We start from the raw sequence: 26,706 nt of genomic DNA on the forward strand, positions 1-26,706 counted from the left end.
GGCTACTGTCATGAATCTATCTTAATTATAGAAGTGTTCAATTTTTTTAGCCTTAAAAGTTTAAAGATGGTTTAAAGATGATATTTTATTTAAAAAATACATTTCAACCATGTTTTCACTACTGTCAGAAATTTAACAGCTTATCCCGTTTTTCATAGAAAAACAATGAAACTCCTCTGTTCTCTAGTATAAGATTCATTGTCCAGAGGAATAACAGAAATGTGAGCAGTACATGAAAATCAAGGCCATTGGAGGTTATGAACTAGGATATCGCCCAAGAGAAGCAAATCTGGAACACGGGTAGAAGTTGGCTTATTGAACTTGGAGGAAGTGTAAGTAGCACATTCCCAAAGGCATGTGACCATACAGGTGACATTAAACCAAGTCAAGGGGTATAAAGATACCCGGGAACTGAAAATTTAAAAATCGTAAACTTTGGGAGGTTTAAAGAAGATTGTAGTTAGCCAAGTGGAATGAGAAAGCAGCTTCCATGGGCAGCATAGAAGTGGAACGATGATCTTATCAAACTGCAACATTGGCATTTTGTGTGTCACCAGAATGGGGAGAAAGCCACAGGCCCTTTCCTTTGGGAATGTTTTACATTATGTAAGCTCCATCATCAATGTGCTGTCTTGTGATACCTAGAGAGAGCTTGATTCTCAAGGGCATGGATGAAACAGTTTCCTGACAACCTTGAGAAAAATTTATTTTCATAAAGCAAAACATTGTTATTTTTTGAAATCTTAGAATCATGGAGCATAATGGTACTCATCCTATTTAATTAGCCAAGGAAGCCAGGAAAACTCTATCAGAATCAGGCCAGTGACCAGTGATAGAGCACGGCCTGCTTCACTTCAATCTTTTCTTTATTGTGGCGATGGGGTAGATGAATGGAAATGAAACTAATAACATCAAATGTTCTTTCCACAAACTCCGAACACAGAGATTCAATAAATTGGAACCATGTTGAGTCTAGAGTCATGCTGAATTAGAATGAAGGAAGCCTTAGAGGATAAGAAAGACCCCCATACAGATGAACAAATTAAAAATTAAACAGTCACATATGAAAAAAAAAAAAACCACCACCAAGAATATGGGGTCATGTTCCATCAGGAAGGCTTTACTGGCTAGGATGACAAAAAAGCCTAGCCAGTAAAGCCTAACAATGACACAGTGCCACTCTGAGGGTGTACCAGTGGAGTTCTGTGCTGAGTACCAACATGCCAGATCATAGCATGGGTTTGAATCCCATCTCTGCATTTAATAATTAGTTGTACAACCTTGGGGAAATCAGCTTTCACTGCTTCTATAGTAAAAACTAGGATAGTATGTGTCATTTGGGCAGGATTATAATAACATGCAAATGAATCATTTGTATGTGACAATCCTTCACTCAGTGGATGGCACATTTTAGTAAATTAGTTGCTTCAGTTCAGTTCAGTTGAGACCAAATTAGGAGTACATTTATTTAAAAATATTGGTTGAACATCTGGTTGTTTGGTGTTATCCAGACATGTTGGATTGGCTCTTACTTTCCAATGAGACATAGAATTTTTTAGTATCCATCCAGATGTTTAATGCTATGCAGATGCAGTAGGATCACCCTTTTCACTATGAAAGGACAGCCAGGGGTGCAGGGTCCAAATGGACAAGCATGCAAAGACAAAAATAACGAATTGGACTGAAAATGTTTTAGAAGCTCTGACTCTTCCTTATACATTTTATTAAGTGTTCCAGGAAATTTGATTTATGGAAGAAATGAAGCGCGCTGAGCTGGCTTTAAGAAGCTCTTTGTGTAACATTCGGCCTGATATACATGAGCGACTACTCAGGGCGGCCGACCTGAAGGAAGGCAAGGTGGGGCTAGGAAGTACTGGCTGTGTATTCTAGACTGATGACTTGAAAGAAGAAAACTCACCTTTAAGATATGTAACACAATGAGGGGGCGGATATTAGAAAGAGAGCAAACTAGCATCTCACCCCTTGCTGGGATTTTGGATGACTGGCAGGAGTTTGTAGCTCTACCCCAGGTGACCATCGGAGAGTGGTAAGAAGACAGTTTTAGCAGCATTCTGCACTTTCAGCATTTAATGTAGCATAACAGGGTTCTGTTTTCCTTGTGTCATAGTAATAACTATAGAAAAGTGCAGTGATTGGGTGTCAGCCATCCTGAAGAAATTTTGACCAAAACGGCTGTGGCTGGGCCTAAGTTACCTTTGAATAAGTCTAGGCAATTTGTGTCATTGGGGTAAAAACTGAGGGCACATTGGAAAAAGAAATCAGCCAAATGTCGCATGACTACTCATTTCAGGGAATGGTGCCAGGTCTCAGTTACGGTGTTGGTAATGGGCAGAAGGGCTCCAAAATCAAGCAAAAATAAGAGACCATGCCAAGATGCGGATGTCTGTTTGACAGAAGTCATTCATCTTCTGGAGAGAAGGACAAGTAGCATTGACAAGTAAAAAGTCATCTTGCCATTTTATTTCTCTTTCCTTTTTTCCTATTTCATACTTGAAAGACCAGACTTAAAAGGTAAGAGAAGAAACCCATCGCACCTACGCTGAGACTGAGGAGAACACCTGCGGGGAAGAGAGAGGAGAACAAAGAAGAAAGGGAGAAAAAGAAACCAAACACAAAACTGAGCTGTAACAATTAGAGCACAGCCGAATGGTAATATATTCCATTCTAATACACAAATGGGGCTGTTCTAACAACAGATGGTGTCCCAAAATCTGACTGTGTTTTCTTGATATTCTGATTAAGGGCAGAGATTAGGTCTGAAGAAAAAAAATAAGATTGTGGCTGTATAAACCTCACTGAGATTTTTAAAACCAGTACACCATTTGCAAATATGAGGAATATCCAGGAAGTATCTAGTCATTGTTCATACTATTTTTTCATACTACATGCTGAGTGCTTTCCAATCATCATATAGTCCAGATAATTTCTCAGAAATTATCCTTCACCTTCATTATTATTGCCAATTAATCACATTTATTCTCAACAATTTTGGCACATAAAAACTTAAGTTCTCTGTACTAAGATATCTGTAGGTATACATGCACGGTAAGACCTATGACATTTATAGTGGTGAGCTGGAGATGGCTCACACTAGCTTATAAGAGCCAATTGTGAAAAATTCAGAAATTTTGTGAGCCAGTTGTTAAACCCAGACATTACTGAAAACTAAATAATATTTGGAATAAGCTCACAGTCAAATAAATTGCATTAAAATGATGGTAGTAGATACTCAAAATTCATAACTTTCTAATTATTTTACTACTTTTTGCTATCATCTATGCTCTTGGGTTTACTCATGGCAATTACATTAGCACAATGGCAATACTTTCAATACAACATTGCACTACCATGCATCCCTTTCCAGTTCTGTGTTCACGGATGTCATATTGGTAGCTTGATATTGGTCATGATGAGACTATTTATATCACAACTGCTACAAATTAAGGTTCTATATTTTTGTTATTATAGTTGCTGCCATTATTTTTCTGATGAGCTGGTAACTTTAAACCTTTACCAAACAGCACACCACTGCTTATCTTGGGTAAACTCTCTTTTAAGAATTCTTTAATAACTCTGGCTGGGCACAGTGGCTCATGCCCAGTACTTTAGGAGCTCAGAATTTCAAGACAAGTCTGAGCAAGAGTGAAACCCTGTCTCTACTAAAAGTAGAAAAATTATCCAGGTGTAGTGCTGGGCACCTGTAGTCCCAGCTACTCAGGAAGCTGAAGCATGAGGATCACTTGAGCCCAAGAGTTTGAAGTTGCTGTGAGCTGTAACACCACAGCACTCTACTGAGGGCAGCAGAGAGAGACTCTGTCTTAAAAAAAGAGAGAGAGAGAGAGTTCTTTAATACCTCTATATTGTTTTAAGAATTGCTCACTCATTTTGTTCTTTAAAAATTCTCACTCCATGGCTTGGCACCTGTAGCTCAGCACCAGCCACATATACCAGAGCTGGTGGGTTTGAATCCAGCCCAAGCCTGCCAAACAACAATGACAACTATGACCAAAAAATAGCTGAGCATTGTGGTGGGTGCTTGTAGTCCCAGCTCCTTGGGAGGCTGAGGCAAGAGAATGGCTTAAGCCCAAGAGTTTGTGGTTGCTGTGAGCTGGGACGCCACAGCACTGTACTGAGGTCAACGGAGTGAGACTTTGTCTCAAAAAAAAAAAAAAATTCTCACTCCACTTCCGTCTCATACATACTAAAGCTTAACATTTCCTCAAAGAAGTGGGTAAATATTCAAAGATTGTACCACTTGAAAGAAATGCTCATGAATGGGCAATACTATGCTAGTCTAAAACAATGCTTTAATGGCTCTTAAAGAAAAAGAAAAGTCTTGGCTTTTAATAAAGAGAAGGATATCCCTCTCTGCAAAACTCGTTTGTGAAACAAAGAAAATATTTGATGCTAAAGAATTTTGTTCATAATTTACCTTGTGAAAACAGAACATGTCTTCTCCTTGTATATTCACATGGCAAATGAGCTCTTTCCTTCTTCTACTGGCACTATTCTCATTCATACTTCACCTTCTACACGCTTCATCTTGTAATATTGTCATATTGCGATAAAGATTTCAACATGGGAATATTTGTGGAACACAAACATTCAGCCCATAACAGCACCCTTAAAAAGACCCACAAGTAGAAAGATACCAATACTTCAAAGATAAAAGAATGATAAAAGAAATACTATGTAAACAAGAGTATTGGAAATAAAAAGAGCTAATTCACAATGTTAAAAAGGATCATTACATCCGGAAGGTATAACAATTATAAAGGTGTATGCACCTAATGATAAAGTTTCAAAATACAGGAAGCATAAACTGTCAGATCAAATAGGAGAAAGATAAATTCTAATACAAAGAAGATTCTAAGAATCTAATGAACAACCTCAACTGATACTTGTGAAAGACTGTATTCAAGGACGTGTGGAATGTTTACCAAAATAGACTGTATGTTAAGCCATGAAACATGCCTCACAGATTTTAAATTATCAAGATATTAAAAAATATATTTTTGTGAAAAAGTAATTAAATTTGAAAGAAGATATCCTGGAAAATGTAACATATTTAGAAATTAATTTCTAAACATTTTGTGGATCAAGAAAAACTAGAAAGTATTTATAATTGGATGATAATAAAAATATACCAAATTTTTGGTATGCATTTCTATTGCATGAAGGAAAATTTATATTGAAAAATATTAACATTAGAAAATAAGAAGATATGAGTCAATAATACCAGCTTCTGTCTAAAGAAACTAAAGACAAATAGAGAGTAAATTAAACACAAAGTAAGTAAAAGGAAGAAATAACAATGATTAGAGAAAAAAATCAATAAAATAGAACCTATAAAAATAAAAGAGAAAAATCAATGATTTTCTTTAAAAAAGGCATTTCTTTGAAAAGATCAATTAAATTGGTAAACTCCTAGCTTGAATAATCAAAGAAAAAAGATGGAATACACAAACCTTCAGTATTAGGATTGAAAGAAGAGGCACAACTGAGGATCCTCAAAAGGATAAGGTAAAACTGTGAATAAATTTATACTGATAAATTGAGAGAAGTAGGTGGGTTTTATAATACATATATATATTAGTGCTCAATAAAGTCAAGTTTTATCATAACAAAAGAAAAATTATCAATTAAACAAAACTGAAGATGGATTTGGATGGTAGTCATGAATATTCTTAAAGAGAAAAAAATTAGAAAATGCTGCAATAAATTTTTAAAAATTTTTAAAATGTCTCCTTTAAAAATATAAATTCTGGCTTTTTTATTAGTAGTCTTTAATTATGATGAAATCACTAAAATCCTTACTCATTCCTGGAAGCATTTTCTTTTATTATTTTCTAGTAATTTATTATTTAAGTAGTGATATACATTTTAATTAATTAGTTATTCAGGAATGTGTTTACAAAAATCCAAGTAGTTGACACATATTTGAAATCTAACACTATACTTAAACTTTGAATGTCAAATACTTTTTGTTCTGAACAAATCCACTGTTCTTTCTTTTGGTGCAAACAGATTCATTATCTTACACATGCATTGACTACTTCATTAAACAATATCTTACTCTGTCTTGTTTCATGCTTTTGACCTTGCACTCTACGTTGTCTTTTGTTACTATTAGCATTGTTATTCTCCTTTTGCTTGATCAGCCTAGTATCTTTTATCCAAATCATTGCTTTCATTACTTATCACTTGACGTGTGTTTGTTTAAAGTAGTGTACAGTATGCTTTGCCTTAACACAATCTAATACTCCTATCCGATAAGAAAATTTTGTTTTGGCAAATTTATTTTAACATTAATTTATTCCTATCTTGCTGCATATTTATTTTTATTATTTTTTAACATTAATTTACTCCTATCTTGCTGCATATTTGTTTTTATTATTTTTGGGGTTTTTTTTCTTTCTTCTAACTTCACTGGTTTTATCTTATTCTGTTCATTGTTCTTTTTACTTTTAATCCATGTTAATTTGCCCTTCTAATATTATTTGTTACTCTTTAGCACATTTATTTTTACATAACATTTATGTAAAGCATTTTTATACAAACACAAATTAGTAACTAACAAACTTACTTTAATTTTCACAATAGCTCAGGGGCGGATGCTAGGATTAGGTCCTTTATACGGAAGAGATGACTGAAGAGCAGAAGTTTCAGTTATTTACCAATAATCATACACCGAAGCTATTTGTATATAACATCTGTACTAATAATCTATATTACTAACCCTCATCTCTGTGGTGATACACATATCAGATTTGCCTGCTACTTTTCCTCATATCAATAGAATAAAATTTTTAGATGTAAAATATCTCCAGTTTCCTACCTTCTCCCTTTGAACACTTTTATCTTCTTTCCATTGCCAATAATGATCATTGATTGCAGAAATGTTGATATTTTAATTAAAAACCTATATAAGAATTTTCAAGAACTCTTATGCAGCCATTTACATTACATATCCCTAGAACATCCATCTTTCCTGGTTTATTTTGCATCTTTGATTGAGGTACGTTATTGGTATTTTTTTACATTTTTGCAAGTCCACAAATATTTTCTTTTAGCAGTAGAGACCAGAGATTTGTTTGCTATTGCATAAATGGTCCTTGGGTTCCACTCCTTTTGCTCCCACTAGTCTCTTGTCATTATCCTTTCATCTTCCTCCAATGTTGTGAGCAAGAATTCAGATCCTACTACCAGCTGGTTTTACTTTGAAAGGAGTTTTTTTTCTAGATTGGTTACTTGCTATGACTTCACAGTGAGGGAGTCTCTGTTACCTGAAACTCTTGGTACTCTTATTTGCTCCGTTTTATGAGAAAGGAGATTTCCATTTAATTAAGGACACTTATAAAAGGAACAGGGATGGGGTGATTAAATATCTCTCTTTCATATCTAACTTCTTCTGAGAATCCCTAATTTAATCTCTGATCCTTTATAACATAAATTTGTTTGAGTAGACCTAAACGGGGTGCTGTACTTGTGTAGGGGGACATATGTCTAAATTTTGGCTACCGTATTAGTCAAACTATTGTTATAATGCACCATCTACTTGACTCTTATGTTTCTTAATGTTTTGAATTTGGATGGGTTATTTACTGTCTTCATCAAACCATAGGACGCATGAGTTAAAAAGAAAATACAGGCTATTTCTTAAAATATTTCTGTTTTATCTTCAGGCTTGAATACCTTACAATTAATTGATAAAACTCTGAAAAGAGGTTAGCCTTGGTAACATAAATTTGGGATGCACTATTTATTCTAAGGTCATATTTAAAGCTGTAAGTGATTAAGTTGTCCATAACTGTACACAGGGTAGAAAGATAAGAGGATCAAGAGAAGAGCTTTGTTGTTGATGTCCTGGACTATGAGGTAGGAAGTGAGGACAGGAGATGTCTCTTAATAGAATGAAAGAAAGGTGAGGTGCAATGTGATATGCAAAGCACGTGAATAGTAGTAAGTAACTTAAATAGAAGGAAAAGAAAAGGTTAAGAAAGGCAATCTAAGCATTTGCAATTTTAAATGAAGAGCAATGTGGAATGGATGTAAAAGCAGCAGCTAAAGAAGTGATGCCGACAGCCACTGGTGCTCAGGAAGACAATGAATTGAAAATCCACAGCTTTGAATGACTTATCTCTACCATAGCCTAGTCACTGAGGATGATGGCATGATTTTTTGTTTGTTTTTTTTATACAATTTTTATTGACAGAAAGTTCTTCACTATATTAAAAGAAAGTGCTTCACCAACTATGCATTGGTGAAGTATTTGTCACCCTGTGAGGTGACAGGGAAAATGTCTCAGTGGTTAAATAAAACAGTTAATTTGTGCTGCAGTAACAAATGCGCATGCTGGCTCCAGGAGAGTGGACGCTGTACTCTTAGATCTTCATTTCGGGGCACACATTGATGAAACATCTTGATCTCATAGCTGAAAGAAAAGTGAATGGAGGAAGCACACCGAGTTGTTCAAGCTCAGTTGTGGCAATCACTCCTTTTGATTGTAATTTGAAATTCTTATCAAGCAGAGAATTATTGCCATTGATTTTTTTTTATTAAATCATAGCTGTGTACATTAATGCAATCATAGGGTATAATGTGCTGGTTTTATATACAATTCGAAATATTTGCATCAAACTGGTTAACATAGCTTTCATGGCATTTTCTTAGTTATTGTGTTAAGACATTTATATTCTACATTTAGTAAATTTCACATGTACCCTTGTAAGATGCACCATAGGTTTGGTCCCGCTAATTACCGTCCCTCCACCCATCCTCCCCCCTCCCCTCCCCTCCCTTTTCCCCGTTCCCCTTTCCCCATATTCTTGGGCTATAATTGGGTTATAGCTTTCACATGAAAGCTATAAATTAGTTTCAGAGTAGGGCTGAGTATATTGGATACTTTTTCTTCCATTCTTGAGATACTAAGAAGAATATGTTCCAGCTCCATCCACGTAAATATGAAAGAGGGAAAGTCTCCATCTTTCTTTAAAGCTGGATAATATTCCATGCTGTACATATACCACAATTTATTAATCCATTCATGGGTCGATGGGCACTTGGGCTTCTTCCATGACTTAGCAATTATGAATTGGGCTACAATAAATATTATGATACAAATATCTTTGCTATAATGTGATTTTTGGTCTTCTGGATATATACCTAGTAGAATTGTAGGATCGAATGGCAAGTCTATTTTTAGATCTCTAAGCATTATTATTTTTTATTAAATCATAGCTGTGTACATTAATGCAATAATGGGGTACAATGTGCTGGTTTTCTATACAATTTGAAATGTTCTCATCAAACTGGTTAACATAGCCTTCACGGCATTTTCTTAGTTATTGTGTTAAAACATTTATATTCTACACCGAGTAAATTACACAAGTATCCTTATAAGATGCACCGTAGGTGTGGTCCCACCAATTACTCTCCCTCCAGCCATCCTCCCCTCTCCCTACCCCTCCCTCTTCCTACCCCTCCCTCTCCCCTTTTTCCTCCTTCTTGGGCTATAATTGGGTTATAGCTTTCATAAGAAAACTATGAATTGGTTTCATAGTAAGACTAAGTACATTAGATTCTTTTTCTTCCATTCTTGAGATACTTTGCTAAGAAGAATATGTTCCAGCTCCATCCATGTATTCCAATCCTACAATTCCTCTACTAGGTATATATCCAGAAGACAAAAAATCACATTATAACAAAAATATATATACCAGAATGTTTATTACAGCCAAATTCATAATTAATAAGTCATGAAAGAAGCCCAAGTGCCCATTGACCCATGAATGGATCAATAAATTGTGGTATATGTACACCATGGAATATTATGCAACCTTAAAGAAAGATGGAAACTTTACCTCTTACATGTTTACATTGATGTCAGGTTTTTGCATGAAGCAGTTAGATTTTATTCCACATTCCATGTTTTTAAAGAATGAATAAAACCACATATTTTTATTGAATATCTGCTAGATGGCAGACAGTATTCCAGGCACTGGTGATTCAACAATAAATAGGGCTGACAAGTTTTCTGATTTTCTTAGCTTATATCTTGAAGAATGAAGTAATATATGAATTAACAAGGAAAACATCATGTGATAAGTTCATTGTAGGGTTTAATAAGTGATGTGATGCAGAGTGCCAGTGTTGCTTCTTTAAATTGGTAAATAGAGAGACCTGTGCATGTAAGGAATGCCTTCAGGGGTGTCCAACCTGCCTGCAGACCATGAGCCACAGGTGCATTATGTGAGGACTGGATTGCTTCTCTGTGGTGTCATATATGGAAATTATGTGCAGACTTTTTTTTTTTTTGACTTATCAGCTTTTGTTACTGTTTGTGTACTTAATGTTCGGCCCAAGACAACTCTTCTTCCAATGGACGACAGAGAAGAAATAGATTAGATCGGATGCCCCTACAGACTTAGACTGATAAATGAGAGTCATGGGTTTGACAGAGCAGGTTATGAGCCCCAAAGGAAAACGGGTTCTGGGTTTAGAATCATACCCAGAAATCATACCCAGAAATTTGGATCTACCTTTTTTTTTTTTTTCCTAAGAAAGGAACAAGCTTAATTTAAAATTCTCTTGAATTTGGTTTTATTTGTCAGTAAGTTTATATGTGTTTCCAATAGTGTGGAACTAGATGACCAAATATAGGCAAGTCAGGGAGAGGAGTAATTACTCAATCCTTTTTAGAATATTAGAAGCCTACATCATAGCAAGTTATGTAGTTTGAGTTGGGCATATTTTCCATTAACTTTAAAAGATGAGAAAATTAAGTCCCCCCAAAATGAGTCACTCAAGGCTGTGTGTTGATTCTGGTGCTCAGCCCAGGCCAAGGTTAAGCTTTCCCATTCTATTTTATAGCATTGGCATGTTCAGACTGCTCTCACTAAGCCAAACTGACACTTCTGGCTAATTTTTGCATTCCATGCTAAAGCTCCATATTGTATTGGCCACTGCATGGATTGACAATGAGAAATTAGGCCATTAGAAAATCCAATGACTAACTAACCAGTAATATAGATTCAAGGAAAATGATGTCAAATGCCCAGAAGTACTCATCTTGGACTAGATTTTAAAGGCACAGTGAGGACTCATCTCAGAGAACCGAAATGGCAGCTCATCAAAAGCATATTTATTTGGGCTCTAGCCATTAAGAAAAACATGGGTTCCAAAGCCAATCACCCTACACACATATAGGGTCCTTTTTCCCATTTGTTCAACTCGGCTCTCTGCTCAGTTATCAAATGTAAGCTCTACCAACAAAATCAAAGATGCAGATGTAGCCTTACATTTGGTTAGGTCCTCCACCTTATTTAGAGAGAGTGAAGGCAATGATTACTCTGTTTTACCAGTGACAGTCAGTGCTTTAGCAAAATTTATAATGTCTAGTAATAAATTCCTTAATCAATAAATATTGGAAAGCCCATCAGTGACTTAGACAATAATAGAAAGCTCTAGATATTTATTTATGCATATTATACACACACATATGAAATTGTTGAATACAGGTTTTGATGGGCTTGAAATCAAAAGAGCAGAAAATTGGGCATTATTAAAAGGCTTTCATTGGTAAGAAAGAATGAATGAGAGATTTAAGCTTTGGATATTTTACTGAACTCAGAGAAGACACATGGCAAGAAGTGTCCTCATTTGAGATCACATAAGCATCTTTACAGAATGGAACAAGGAAAGGGAAGCAGTCAACAAATGGGCCCTGGTGTGTTTACCGAGGGCCTATCATAAACAAAACCAAATTAGACTTGCTCTGTGCTATCAGGAGCTTACAGACAAGAAATAAAAACAAGCTCATAAAAGAATATTTCAAATAGAGTATGAACACGGGGATAATAGAGATTTGCTGAGGTTGTTAATGGAACACAGAGAGGGTCACCTAATTTAGCTCAGGGTAGTATGGGAAGATTTTCTTGGGGGCTACATATTAGCAAGACTTTGTCAATTGCTCCTCAAGCTGTTTTTCTACACATGATATGGAGTAAGTTAAAATGAAATGGTGCTATCAGTCAGCATGCAGAATGGGAAAGACTCTGGGAAATTATGTCTCATACCCAGATACAGGGAGGTTTAATTCTCAAGCCTAACAGAGTGAGTGACAATGGCCAAATTATGTCATTACATGGTATGTAAGGTTCCAAACACATTTTCATGGGTTCCTAAAGGCATCTCAAGCTAATTATCTTGGACTTTTTGTTTGATTAAATTTACTTAGCACTATTATGAAGAACTACTAAAGTTTATGAGGAGAGAATCATTTTTACACCCAAATGAGGGCTTCAAATACTTTCTAGGACATGTTGACTACTTTTAAAGTGTAGAATTTTCTTCCTTGTCTCCTTAATAAGATGCCTGATTGCAGCTTTCAAAACTGACTTCATTTAAATTCATTTATTTAAGTGTCTATTAAGCTCTCCCAATCTATCAAGCTATAAATAATTCTTTGGTGTATAAAAACCCTAGGTAGGAAGGAAGGCTTTGCATATTAGCTTAGGATCAGTTAAAACATAGAAACACACATGTATCCAACATAAATATTTTCCACATAATTGTCAGAGGATTATACAAGCTTGGACAATTAAGTTCACGAACTCATCCTAGAAAGAGTGTTATATACCTCATTATTGAATATCACTACAGTCATCTTTCAAGTACTCCCAGTGGGAAGTTATGTGCCTACACCAGTGCCCAGTCTGCCCTTCAAAACACTTTTTATAAGGATGAGTTCAGGAACTGAATTATCACACCTTCATATGACAGCTTTGATGGCCCCTCCAGAAAAAGTTTCAAAATTGCTTTGAAAGATGAACTAGGTGCAAGCATCAATGCATAGTTCCTGATGGGGGTTCTTTGAAGGTGGCCATTTTCCTTATCCAGCAAGGAGGTATGTAGCACTTTTTTTAGGATGAGTTCATGAACTTAATTGTGTGATCTCCTCCTACAAACGTGTTTAGCACTCACATTAGAGAATGTGGTATCTATTCTGGTATCTACTTCTTTTTTTCTGAGAATAAAAAAGTTCTCCAGCTCAAATGCTCAGGTACAGTACTTTGACAAAAAGATATGCATTTAAATACATTTTACCATAAGGACATTTGCACTTGTATGACTATTGCAGCCCAATTCACACCTGCAAAGGTGTGGAAACAACACAAATGCCCTTCAATACATGAATGAATTAATAAACTATGGCATATGTATACCAGGGAATACTATTCAGCCATAGTAGAGATGGAGAGTTTGCATATTTTATAACAATCCATTTATGTTTGGAGAACACTCTCCTAAGTGTCACAGGAATAGAAAAACAAGCATCACATATGCTCAATGCTAAGTTGAAACCAGTAGATTAACAACTGTGTGCTCACCCGACAGAAAAACTCAATTAAATTCAAGAAGGGAAGAGGCAGGGGAGAGGATTCCGAAAGTTCCCACCCAAAGGGCACACTTCGTGGTTAAAGGAAACAGCTTACCTTAAAAATGCAAACAATGTAACCTAATCCTGTGTACTTGCATATTAATCTCAAAAATAAGAAACTATGACTAAAAAAATAAGAAACAAAAATTTTATGTACTGAAAAAAATATACACGGGAAATCCACTTTGAAGTTAAAGGTACATCATTTATGGGTTTTCATTTGGCTTTTGACTTTGGAAACAATTAAAAAACCTCTTTTGTGTGTGTGTGTTGTTGCTGTTGTTGAGACAGAATCCCACCCTGTGCCCTGAGCAGAGTGCAATAGCATCATAACTCACTGCAACCTCAGACTCAGGCTGTGGGCATCCTGCTTCCTCAGCCTCTGGAAGCCACTGGGATTATAGGCACCCAGCTGGGTTTTTCATTTTTTTAGGAGTCAGGGTCTCACTCTTGCTCTGGCAAGTCTTGAACTCCTGAGCGCAAGCAATTCTCCCTCCTCAGTCTCCCATATTGCTGGGATTACAGGTGTGAGCCACCACACCTGGCCAAAAACTTCTTTTTAAATAGGGGGGTAACACAATGTTACCCCTCTATTGTTGCTCTAATAGTTGCCAAAAACTCATGGCTTAATGGCTAAATTGCCAATGGTAATTTATTTTACAGCCTGGAAGCCAGAAATCCTAAGTCCTACAGGGCTAAAATCAAGGTGTCAGAAGCTTATGTTTTTCTTAGATGTTCCAGGAAAGAATCTATTTTCTTGTCTTTCCCAGTCTCCAGAAAGCATCTGTTTGTCTTGAGGCAGTGTCCTGCATCACCCAGTCTTTGTTCATATTGTCACATCACCATCTCTCACTCTGATCTCCTGCCTTCCTCTGATAAGGATCCTTGTGATTACAGAGTCTGCCCAGACAATCTGGAATAATCTCCCCGTCTTAAGATCCTTAAATTAATAATATTTTCAAAGTCCTTTATGCCACAAAAAGTAACATGTTCACAGATTTCAGAGATTATTAGGTTAGTGCAAAAGTAATTGCAGTTTTGTATTATTGAAATCTGACGTTTGATACTGGAATGCATTCTTAAATAAATATGGTTATATTATACATCATTTTAATGTGCATTTCTCACTTTATGTTTCTTTGCTAATGACATCACTTGATGTTAATTTTATATTTATTTTGGACTATGGAAATGATACTAGCAAATTCAAGTGGTTTTCTTAATTTGAGATCAAAATGGATAATAAAGCAGCAGAGACAACTAGCAACATTACAATGCATTTGGTCCAGAAACTGCTAATAAGTATATAGTGTGGTGGTCGTTTAAAATGTTCGGCAAAAGATATGAGAGCCTTGAAGATGAGGAGCATAGTGGCTGGCCATGGGAAGTTGCCAATGACCAAGAGAGTGATCATGGAAGCTGATCCTCTGACAGCTAACTACAGGAGAAGCTGCCGTAGAACTCAATCTCAACCATTCTATGGTCATTCCGCATTGGAAGCAAACTAGAAGGCTGAAAAAGCTTAATAAGTGGGTGCCTTATGAGTAGACTAGGAATCAGAATGGTCACCTTTTCCAAGTGTTGTCTTCTTTCATTCTGTGCAACAACAATGAATCATTTCTCAATTGAATTATGAGGTGCTATGAACAGTGGATTTCATACAAGTGATGAATAGCTCAGTGGTTGGATCTCCTAGAGGAACCTCCAACGCACTTTCCAAAGCCAAACTTGCACCAAAAAAGGGTCATGGTCAGTGTTTGGTTGTCTGATGCTGGTCTGATTCATTATAGCTTTCTGTATCCCATTACATCTGAGAAGCCTGCCCACAAATCAATGAGATGCAGCAAAACCTGCATCATCTCCAGCTGACAAAGGTCAACATAACGGGCCCAATTCTTCTCCACGACGATGCCCTATTGCATGTCACACAACCCATGCTTCAAAAGTTGAATGAATTGAGCTACAAAGTTTTGCCTCATCTGCCATATGCACCTGACCTCTTGCCAACTGACTACCACTTCTTCAAGCATCTCAACAACTTTTTGTAGGAAAATGCTTCCACAACCAGAAGAACACAGAAAATGCTTTCTAAGAGTTCATAGAATCCTAAAGTGTGGGTTTTTAGGCTACACACAATATTATTATTACAATAATAAATAAACTTATTTCCTGTTGGCAACAATGTGTTGATTGTAATGGTTCCTATTTTGATTAATAAAGATGTGTTTGAGCCTAGTTATAATGATTTAAAATTCATAGTCCAAAACCACAATTACTTTTGCACCAACCTATAGAAGATATCTATCTCTGAGGGTCCATTGTCAGACTCCAATAAACATCAATTAAGAAAAAGAATAACACCTAACCTCTGAGAAAGCAATAACTATGATGCTTCTCCTTTTTTGTTCTAAAAATAATAATAAATATAGACAAGCAAAGGCATCAGAATGTCTTTTTATAAACGACAAAGTATGCTTAACCCAATACAAATGAATTTAGGATTTTACATATTTTCCAGGAAGCATATAAACTTCTGGCAAGTGAACCATAGTTTCTAACTTCTAGTTTGGTCAAGGACAAAACAAAAAGCCATTCCACCACATGATGAAATTATTTAATTTACACAAAAAGAAGAGCTCATTTGAAAATACATTATCTGCCAAAATAAAATTGCAATTTTAACCTACCAACCTAAAATTATTCAGAAATTTCAAATCCAATTTAGAATCATGAGCTGGGAGGGATTACAGGCAACATAATGTCCCAAATGTGCAAGGCAGATGCTTATTTGTGTGAGAGGTCAATGCTCAATTATTCTCTGTATGTCAACAGCTAGATGCCACAGGGGAGAAGTGGAAGAGAAAAGGAAGATTGAATATTAAAATACTAACAAAAAAGGGGAAAATAATCAAATAAAAGAAAAAAATCTTAAGAAGAAACCCAAGAAGAATAATAACAAAACAAACCACAGATCATTGTCTACAGGGCTAATTCTTGAGTGTAGGAGAAAGGTAAGACATTAACATTTATCGAGCATTCTACCATGTATTTGACACTCATCTTTTATTATTTAGTTACTTCCTTTTGAAATTGTAAGAGATTTTTTTTTTCCTTTTTTCAAAGAGTGATGATTTTTACTGAAGATGGAAACAGGAAGAGATAGACATATTCATACTTATTTTGTAGATGAGGATGCTAGAGAACAAAGATACAACAATGAGATGAATGTCACATAGCAAATCTGGCAGCAGATAAAGAAATATTATTATTATTATTATTATTATTATTATTATTATTATTTTTGGCTGAGGTTGGGTTTGAACCTGCCACCTCCAGGCATATGGGGCCAGTGCCCTACTCCTTTAAACCACAGGCGCCGCCCAAGAAAAAGAATTATTCATTGCATCTACTGCTTCCATTGCTCTTATTTTATTCTGCTATTTTAATCATGCTATTTTATTCTGCCTTTAAACTTTCTGGAAAGATGTTTCGATACTGCACTTCTTTTACATTATATAAAATACATAGTGACTTTAAAAAAACTATTGTTAGAGATAATAGTATGAGGGCTAGATAAGACACCTATTATAATAAGTCAAAAAACTGATTCTTCTGCCTACACTCTCAAAACAAAAACTATTCAAGTGCAAAGCAAACAAAAAACTCTACTAAGTGCCAGGCACTTCTCTAGGAATTAGACGTCCCCTGATGAACAATACACATGTGGTCATAGAATTCCCTGGTGAGGCGCCATTTAAGGGAGCAAGACAATTGATTATATTAAAATTGATAATAAAGTGAGCAGATTATGATGATAAAATAGGTTTAAACTGGGTTTGCAGAGAAGAGCACCTAACTTAGTTACTAGAATACCAGAGATGGCTTTTCAGAAGAAAGGGCATTTGCACTGAGACCTAAAGGATAGTTAGGAGTTAGCTCAGAACCAAGGTAGAGAGTGGTTAGATGATATTATTTTAATTAATCTTCATCTTTCAAGCATCCCTAGCCTAGTTCCTGATACACTTATGTTTGCATTGAGTACTCTAACAGATATTAAGAAAGAAATGTAAAAGGATGAAGACCACTTATGTTGACAGTTAGAGGGTATAGGATAAAAATTTACAAGCATGTCAAGCCTGTGACAAGGGGAAATATTGATTCCCTAATTCTTTGCTTACTAGAACTAGGAGGGAAGGCATAGGGAACTCTGAACAAAGTACACTTTTCTATTTTTAGTAGCATGAAGGCGTTGTGAACTTTGAGATGCTCTACACCTTAGACTCAATATACCACACTTTACTTCTTTTTCAATTTTTACTGTGTATGCAGAACAGGATCCAGTGCTTAGCTAGACTTGTTGTGGCTCTATGGTAGTGTTGTCCAAAATTACTTATTGTGTTGATGGATGGAAATGTTTTTTTAATCTCCATTACTCAGTATGGTACCCACCGACCACATGTGCCTACTGGACTCTGGAAAAATGACTAGTGCAACTGAGGAGCTGACTATTAAATTTTCTTATATGGAATTTAAGCATAAGTAACCTTATTGAACAGCACAGATCTTTAGCATGAAGAGATGATAGAACATAATATTTGCAAAATAGTAGGTGGTGGTGCCTGTGGCTCAAAGGAGTAGGGCACTGGCCCCATATGCCAGAGGTGGTGAGTTCAAACCCAGCCCCAGCCAAAAACTGCAAAAAAAAAAACAGGAGGCTTAGGCGAGAAATGTAGAAGGGTTTAGATGAATCCATAATTTTATCACCAGTGTATGTGATGTGATGATCAAGCAGCTGGTTATACTCTTCTATAACAGATTTTAAGAGGTCAGAGTTAAGAACAGACTGTTTCTTTTTTTTATTATTATTATTAGACAGACTATTACGTGAAAGAAAAAAATTAGGCAATAGAGTGGCAATTTATGAGGTCTAACGCTTACCTAAGTAACAGCAATGGGGAATTATCTTGGATTAAGCTCTATACTAATTTTCTACTTAGTACCTATAAATTTTGGGCAAGCCTTTCAATCTCTTTAAGTGTCAGTAGCCTTCTCTGGCAAGTGAGCATATTAATACATAGCATATGTCATTTGAGTAGTTAAGTATCTGTCATGTATTAAGTCCTTAAGAGAGAGGAGTCAATTATCTTTTATAGAAGTACCTAACCTCATTTGGAAGAGGAATAACTTGAACTTTGAGCCTCATTACATATTGAGGATTCTTAATAGATGCTTTCTGACAAGTCAATAAAGCACAAATAGAAGTGACTGCTAAGATGTGGTCTCTGATGTAACTACAGAAAGAATCAGACAACTGGATGATTTCACACTATCCTGAAGAGCTGAAACGGAACAATAACGGCATTTATCTCTTATAAATCATGACTGAAGTTAAGCTGCTGCTAATCCTTGCAACTATTCAGACTTTCTGAGGGGAAAGACTGGGAGGATAAAGAAAGAGAAAAACCATACAGCTCTAGGTAAATCTTTGCAACTGTTTACAAGACAAAAAAGAACTCTCTATAGAAACCGAACATAAACAGCATATGTTATTAACTCAAAACACATGAAAGAATAAAAGAAAGTCACATATATTTTCTCAGTGCGACAGGGTCTAAGGCAAGTTTTGGAGGGAGTTGAATGAGGCCACAAAAAAGGCCTTGGTGTCTTTCAGAGATCATTCAAATAGCCCCCTTGTGAAAAAACATTTGCCTCTTTAATATGGACAAGCAGCTCATAGCATACATTAAATTCTTGGAGCACACATCCATTGACATGGGGTAGAAAAACCTTAACTGCATAACGTGAACTTTTAATTAGGTAATGAAGCCCTTTCCTTTGAACCCCTTGAAATAAATGGAAATTGTTACCCAAACTTTTCCTTTTAAAGGTTTCATTATTGTTCCATTACACTTTCACTAAAGAGAATGGTGAATATCATTTATTTTAGAACTAGTCTTTATAAAAGTTTATCTTCCTGTCAGTCTGTTTCTGTTTTTGCATGACAAATTATGTTAATACTACTACACACTCATTTTTCAGCTTATAGTTTTATAGATGAGAAGTCTGACCTGGGTGGCCTGTGGGTTCCCTGTTTAGGGTCTCCCAGTGCTGAAGTCAAGGCATCAGCTAATTGTATAGCTATATTTCCACCTTGCATTTAGGGTCCTCTTTCTTTGTTTTTAATTTCTCTTTTGTATGATCTTCTGTCGAGTACATTCCTAATTTAGGTTCTGTGCAACCGTGAGACTGAGGTCCCTGTTTCCTCACTGGCTATCATCTGGGGGCTTCTCAGTTTTTTAAGGCTATTCACATTCCTTCTCACCTGGGTCCCTCTGTCTTCAAACTAGCAAGAGTGAAGATTCTCAAGTTTTGAATCTCTTTGACTTCCTCTGTCTTCCACTAGCCAGACTACAGTGGCCCATGTGATTAGCTTAGACTCAACCAGATTATCTTTTATTTTTTTCTGAAGGTGAACTATAGCACATAACATAACATAATCAGCAAAAAATATCACATCGTACTTATGGGTTCCAGGGATAAAAGTGCTGTATCTTGGGAACCATTTCTAGAACTGTGTCTCCCACTTCTTTTCTGGTACTCTTCTAGGACATCTTCTGCTTAATTCAAGTAATATCTACAGGATTTATACCATGCCACTCTTAGAAATTGAAGATTGCCTTCTGGGTTAGGTGATCTCCTATGAATTAAATGAAAATATTCATTTAATCCAAATTTATTGTACCATCCTTTGGGGGAAGACACATGCTGAGTTCCTGGGATATTATATTGAAGAAGACAGGTCCTCTGCCCACAGGGAAGTTGTATCTTAATGCAGGAAATGGGAACCAAGCTCACAATGATCAAACAAATACATGCCTTCTAATACTAGAAGCCTGTATGAAAGCCCCTCCCCTTGCTGCCCTTTTGAGTAAGTGATAGTGACTTTGATGCAATATGATGGAATATAAAAGATCAAGCAGGGGATTTGCAGAGGGGCATCACCACCTACTAGTCACTCAACCTCGAGTTATCTGCTTAGCTTTCTTAGCCTCCATTTACTAACAAAACACAACTCATGGATTATTTAGTAAAAATAACAAAACATAACTCATGGATTTCTCAGAGATTATAAATAAAATGACATATATGAAAGCACAAAAGTTCTTAGCAGTTACATGTCTGTTTCTCTTTCAGAGAAAGCTATTACCAGCTGATCCTCAGTATTAACTGCCAAAGTTCAGACAGAAAGTGAGCCAAATGGGTAGCTTCATTTTCAGGCTCAAGATAACCACCTCCATAGGTTGACCAGTTTGTTACAGTCCTTTGGGTGGTCAACTTACAGAGGTTCTTCTGCATTTTACACATAATGTCTGAATCAGGTTCTAATCAATGAGATGTACATCAGTAAGATTTTTTATCAGTGTGCATGTTCTTTTGGGTATTTTGTGGTTGGGTTCTTTGCAAACTTGCAGAATTCTTCCCATGGAAGATGAGCTCTAAGTTAGGCTTAATTCTGAGAGGTATGAACTTCCTGCGTTTATAAGTAAACACGGGGAATTTGAGATGATTGGGCTATTTGTCAACCTCCTGATGAGTGACTCTGAAAAGGTGAATGAATCCAAGTATAAGACAAGGCCAGAAGAGCAGGGTTGTGTATCTGAATTGCCTAAACTTTGCCAACCTGTAAGATTTAACTATAAAGGTTATTCATGGTTAAGTAAGTCACAGGAAGCTCACAGTAACTTACTGGTTCTGGATTTATTTATTTATTTATTTATTTATTTATTTACTTATTTATTATGTTTATATAGTTATCTTTTTTGTTTTGTTTTGCTTTGTTTGTTTTTTTGGGGGGTTGAGTATTTCTTTTTTATTTTTTCAAACTAATATGAGGGTACAATTTTTTGCTTACTTTGTACTCACTTTCAGGATAAAGTTCCATTTGTAGAAGAGTCCCTCACCCAGGGGGCATGTTATACACCCTCACAATGCACACATTAGGTGAGATCACACCTCCTTCCCTCCTCTGCCAAACGTCCTCCCCCCTCCCCCTTCCTGCTTCCCTCTACCCCTTAACTGGACTATATTAGTGTTTTATTGTTCTTATGAGCATGTAATTGTTTATATATTGATTTCATATTAGTATGGGGTACACTGGATATTTATTTTTTCATTCTTGTGTTACTTTACTAAGAAGAATGTATTTCAACTCCATCCAAGTAAATGTAAAAGATGTAAAGTCTCCATCTTTTTATGGCTGAATAATATTCCATGGTACACATATACCACAGTTTGTTGATCCATTCATGGGTTGATGGGTTGATGGGCACTTAGGTTGCTTCCACAACTTGACAATTATGAATTGTGCCACAATAAACATTCTAGCACAAATGTCTTTGTGGTAAAATGATTTTTGTTCTTCTGGGTAGATACCTAATAATTGGATTGCAGGGTCAAATGGAAGGTCTACTTTTAAATCTCCATACTTCCTTCCAAAAAGGCTGTGTTAGTTACGATCCTACCAGCAGTGTAGAAGTATTCCCTCCTCTCCACATCCACACCAACATCTAGTGTTTTGGGACTTTGTGATGTGGGCTAATCTTGCTGGGGTTAGGTGATATCTTAGAGTACTTTTGATTTGCATTTCTCTGATGATTAAAGATGATGAGCATTTTTCCATGACAGACAAATGGCCAAGAAACACATGGTTCTGGGTTTAAAAAGAATATCAAGAAAAATAATCTTGTCAGATTTAAGAATTTCCTCTTCTATTCTTAATCAGGTTGAAGAAAACCCAGACTTTTTAAAGCATTATGTATGTGGCATACTTGCTCCACTCTTAATCTTTAAGGCTCCTTGCAACTTCATAGCAATCCTGATCTTTTTTATTCTACTTTAGAGATCCTTAGCTGCAGTTCAATGTAGAGCAGTTGAAGAAGATATGGATGTTGCCAACTCCTTTATTACAGTATGTATGCATGTATATATACATATTCAGTCAAGGATAGCTCCATGATAGGGTTGCATTCTGAGAGCTGTGTTTTTGGGAGACTCAGTCATTGTGGGAACATGGCAGAGTACACTTACACCACCTAGGTGGAAGAACTCCCATACACCTGGGATATGTGGTGTCGTCTACAGCTCCTGGGCTACAAACCTATTACTGTACTGAATACTGACAGCAATTGCAAAACAATGGCATTTGTATGTCTGCACATATCTAAATACAGAAAAGGTACAGTAAAAATACAGTATTATAATATTATGGGACCACTGTCATACATGTGGTTGACTACTGACCAAAATGTCATGTGATACAGGACTGCTTATGTGAAATAAACACAAAGAAATTAAAGTATACCTACCATTTGATCTAGCAATCCCACTTCTTGGTGTATACCCAAAGGAAAAATTGTCATTTTATAAAAAGGACACTTGCGCTTGAATGTTTATAGTAGCACAATTTTTAATCACAGGATGTGAAAACAACCCAAGTGCCCCCCAATACATGAAGGTATGAATAAAATGTGGTATATGCTATGGAGTACTATTCAGCTATAAAGGGAAATAGTGATCTAGTATCTTTTGTAACAACTCGGATGGATCTGGAGACCATTCTTCTAAGTGAAACATCATAATAATGGAGAACCAAACCCAGTTACTCAATATCAGGTTGGAACTGACAAATTAACACTTAAGTGCATATACGGAAGTAAATCTCAATGACAATCAACCTCGGGGGAGACAAGGGGAGGGCTAAATTCAACCTACTGAGTACAGTATACATCTGGGTGGGGGGAATGCTTATATCCTGAACTTGATTTATGCAAAACATGTGAACTACCTAAATCCTGAAAATAAAATAAAAAACATGCATAAGAAGTAGAATATATAGAGATATGTAAAACTCCTTTAGAAAGTTCTCCCTGATTTTGTTAAGGGTTAGTCATGCACCACGTTCTTGCATCATGTTCTCACGAACCTTCTCTGAGAAGCATCATATTTTCTTGGTTATTCTGAATTATTTCTTTGTTTGAGCATCTTTTCAACCATTCAATAAATTCATGTAAAGTATTAGTCTGCATGTGGCCCAATTTACTGGTAGATTTCTGGGACTAAAATTGACAAAAATATCATTAAACGCCAATTTTTTATTATAAGCCTAGAAAGTATGTTGTCTTAGTTGAGGCTGATTTTAGATTGAAATTTTTTAGATTATAGCAACACTTAGTTACAGCTACTTTCCATTATCAGATGTTTACATTTTCATTGGAGGCTTAAATAGGCCAAGCGCTTCTCTATTCCTCTTTCTAATCTCCCAGATTATGACCATTTACCTATAATGGAGCATTGTTTATAAATGCCAGTACTAAAAACATAAATACAAATGGTAAAATTCGAAAATATTTTAAGAAAACGATGTACTAGGTCATCTATTTATCTGCAGTGTGATTATTTAATATCACAGATTCTTAGTACTGTATATGGGCAGGATACACATCAATTCTCATTGATTAAATATAAAATAACTGATTTCTCTAATGGGCTTTACATAAACTTTAATTACATATTTAAATACTTTTCTTTTTCAGGCAAAAAATTGCTATGGCATCACTCTACATCCTAAAACTCTGCCTTTCAACCTTATGCTTTTAAGTATACCTTACAGTTTTATTTTCTCTACTTTAAGGAAAAAGTCATTTATCTGGAATTAGTCACTGACAGTTACAGAGATCATTTAAAGTGAGTATTTCTGATCTCTACTTTGAGTTTAGGAGTGAAAGAGCTGTGACGTAAACACATGTCTGTTGAATGCTTCAAACCCCCTCTCCTCTCTGCCAGCTATACCACGCCCATAGCTAAGATATTAGCTACTCATAAATGAAGACCCCAGACTTTTCAAAACTTAAAACTACATACCTACACATTGCACACAAATATTCTTATATTAATAGATTCATGGGGAAAGTGGTTCTTGAAGTAGTTTTCAAAGCTTATATCAATATTTTAATGTTTGTTTGACAAATATCCCTTCATCAAGCACTTTAAACTTGATTAAGTTGTCATATATTGCCACATGTTTATATGTTTAGATTTGAATTGAAACATTTTTATTGTAATTTTCAAAATAATAAACAGATTTCCAAATATGAACACTAACAATCTAGACATGTAATGTCAGGAGAAAAAGATCAGTCTGAAAGTCTGTTATCCTTTGAAACTAAGTAATCAAATAAAAATACGTTTCGTGTCTAAGTTCCTGAATCTTCTACAGGATTTTCTGTTGCTCTGGACAGAATATGGATCTTCGTTTCAGAAATGTGTTGGATGTGGGATCAGTGACTCCAGAAAGGGAGGCAGTGATAGTAGAGAAAGATCCTCTTCATCCTTAAGCAGTTGGCAATTTGTCCATCAGGTTGGTGTTAACTCCATAATTGTTCTCCAAGAAAAATAATTCCTCCAGAGGGATAGGTGGAATTGTGATTTGATTCATTAAGTTAGAACCTCAAGAATTTGCTTTTTAAAATTATATTGATTTTTATAAAATTTGTAAAATGAATTATCATATTTTAAAATCATTTACATACAATTTATTGCACAGCTTGTGGTGATTGAGGCTTGTGGGGGAGGGGCTTTGACTGTTTCTTAGCTCAGCTTCCCATTGCTTATTTTTGAAAATGCCCTACAGACACTCTAGTCATCAAATCGTTATTGAAACCCCATGTAAAATAACCAGAACATTTGTATTTACTTTCCCTATGGATTAGGCAAGGGGCTCCAAAGTAATGCAAAATAGATTGGGCTTGCTTGCTTTGCACTTTGTAAATTCAACGTTAAAAAAAAAAACATTAAAACAATAGTTCTTAACAATATGTGAACCTGGGACTCTGATGGTTTTGTCAATTAGATCACATGTAAGAAAGAATATGGAAACAAAAGCTCAGAGAATGAATCTTCTTTAAAAACAAACAACATAATCATCCAGCAAGCAGAAAGACCAAAGACAGAAAAGTGCTTGTAAAACAACATAGCACAACAGTAAAGTCTGTGCTTGGAGTCAGCAGGACTAGAGCTTTAATGCTGCCATGAGCCCTCTGACAAATGGTTTTCCTTTGCCAAGTCCCACTGCTATTTTTTCCCAATATAAAACAAGAATAATGGCATTTTTCATTCATTTACATTTCATATGTGTTGAGTGCCTATTGTGTGCTATACGCTCTTCCAGTGCCAGGGAGGTAATGACAAAAACAGCCAAGAGTCTCTGCTATTACGGAATTTACCTTTTAATGGGGGTGAAAAAAGGATAAACATAACATTCAAGTAAATGCATAGTAAGATGGAAAGAGTAAGGCTGTAAGATGGAGCATGCTAGGGGAAGTTGTTATTGTAAGTGGTATGGTTAGAAAGAGACTGTTGTAGTATGAATATACCATACCTAGGTGAAGAACTCCAGGAAGAGAGAATGTGGATACACTTTTTTGGCCACTATGCAGCTGTGCTTCAAAATGAGTACATTTTGCTCTCAAATGCAATGTTGCATTAAAATCAACTTGATGGGAAGGCTCAATGAGACTGAATTCAATGGGAGGGAACTGGAGACCTCCCTGCTTGGGAGCGAGCATGTCGGAATTAGAAAGCACTTCATGGCATGTGACCAATATCCATCATATGTAACATACCAGAGAAACAGTTCAGAAAAACTGTTTTTCAGAAATGGAAAAACAGGATTTTAAACTCTCAGACTGGCAATTACCCTAATGGATAAATCAGTCATGAAAACAGGAAAGAGAGAAAAAAAAAGAAAAAAAAGAAAAACCCTAGTAATGCTATCCTGAATGTTTAAAATGAAATACTGGATCTTTTTGATTCTTTTTACAGATTTTGTCTTTCAAAAATAATTTCTTTTTTGACTCTTCAGATAAAATCTATGCAACGGAAGACTACATTCTGGAAATTGTAGTTTGTTACCATTAAGTTGAATAGAAAATATGACTGTGTGAGCTAATTACACTGCATTTTTTATCTCCATTATTTATATGTAGGGAGACCTTAGGAAATGCCTTTGTCTTACATATGAGTGTCCATAACTTATGAGTCCACAACTTACTTGGCTATTTCTTCACTGATTGTTTTAGGGGAAACTGCTATGAATTACTTTATAAAACAAACCATTCTCACGTTGTTCTTAATGCTTAGATATTTGCATATTGGAATTTTTTAGCATGGGGAACATTTTACAGAAT

This window comes from Nycticebus coucang, chromosome 13 (genome assembly GCF_027406575.1).
Source record: "Nycticebus coucang isolate mNycCou1 chromosome 13, mNycCou1.pri, whole genome shotgun sequence".
NCBI lineage: Eukaryota > Metazoa > Chordata > Mammalia > Primates > Lorisidae > Nycticebus > Nycticebus coucang.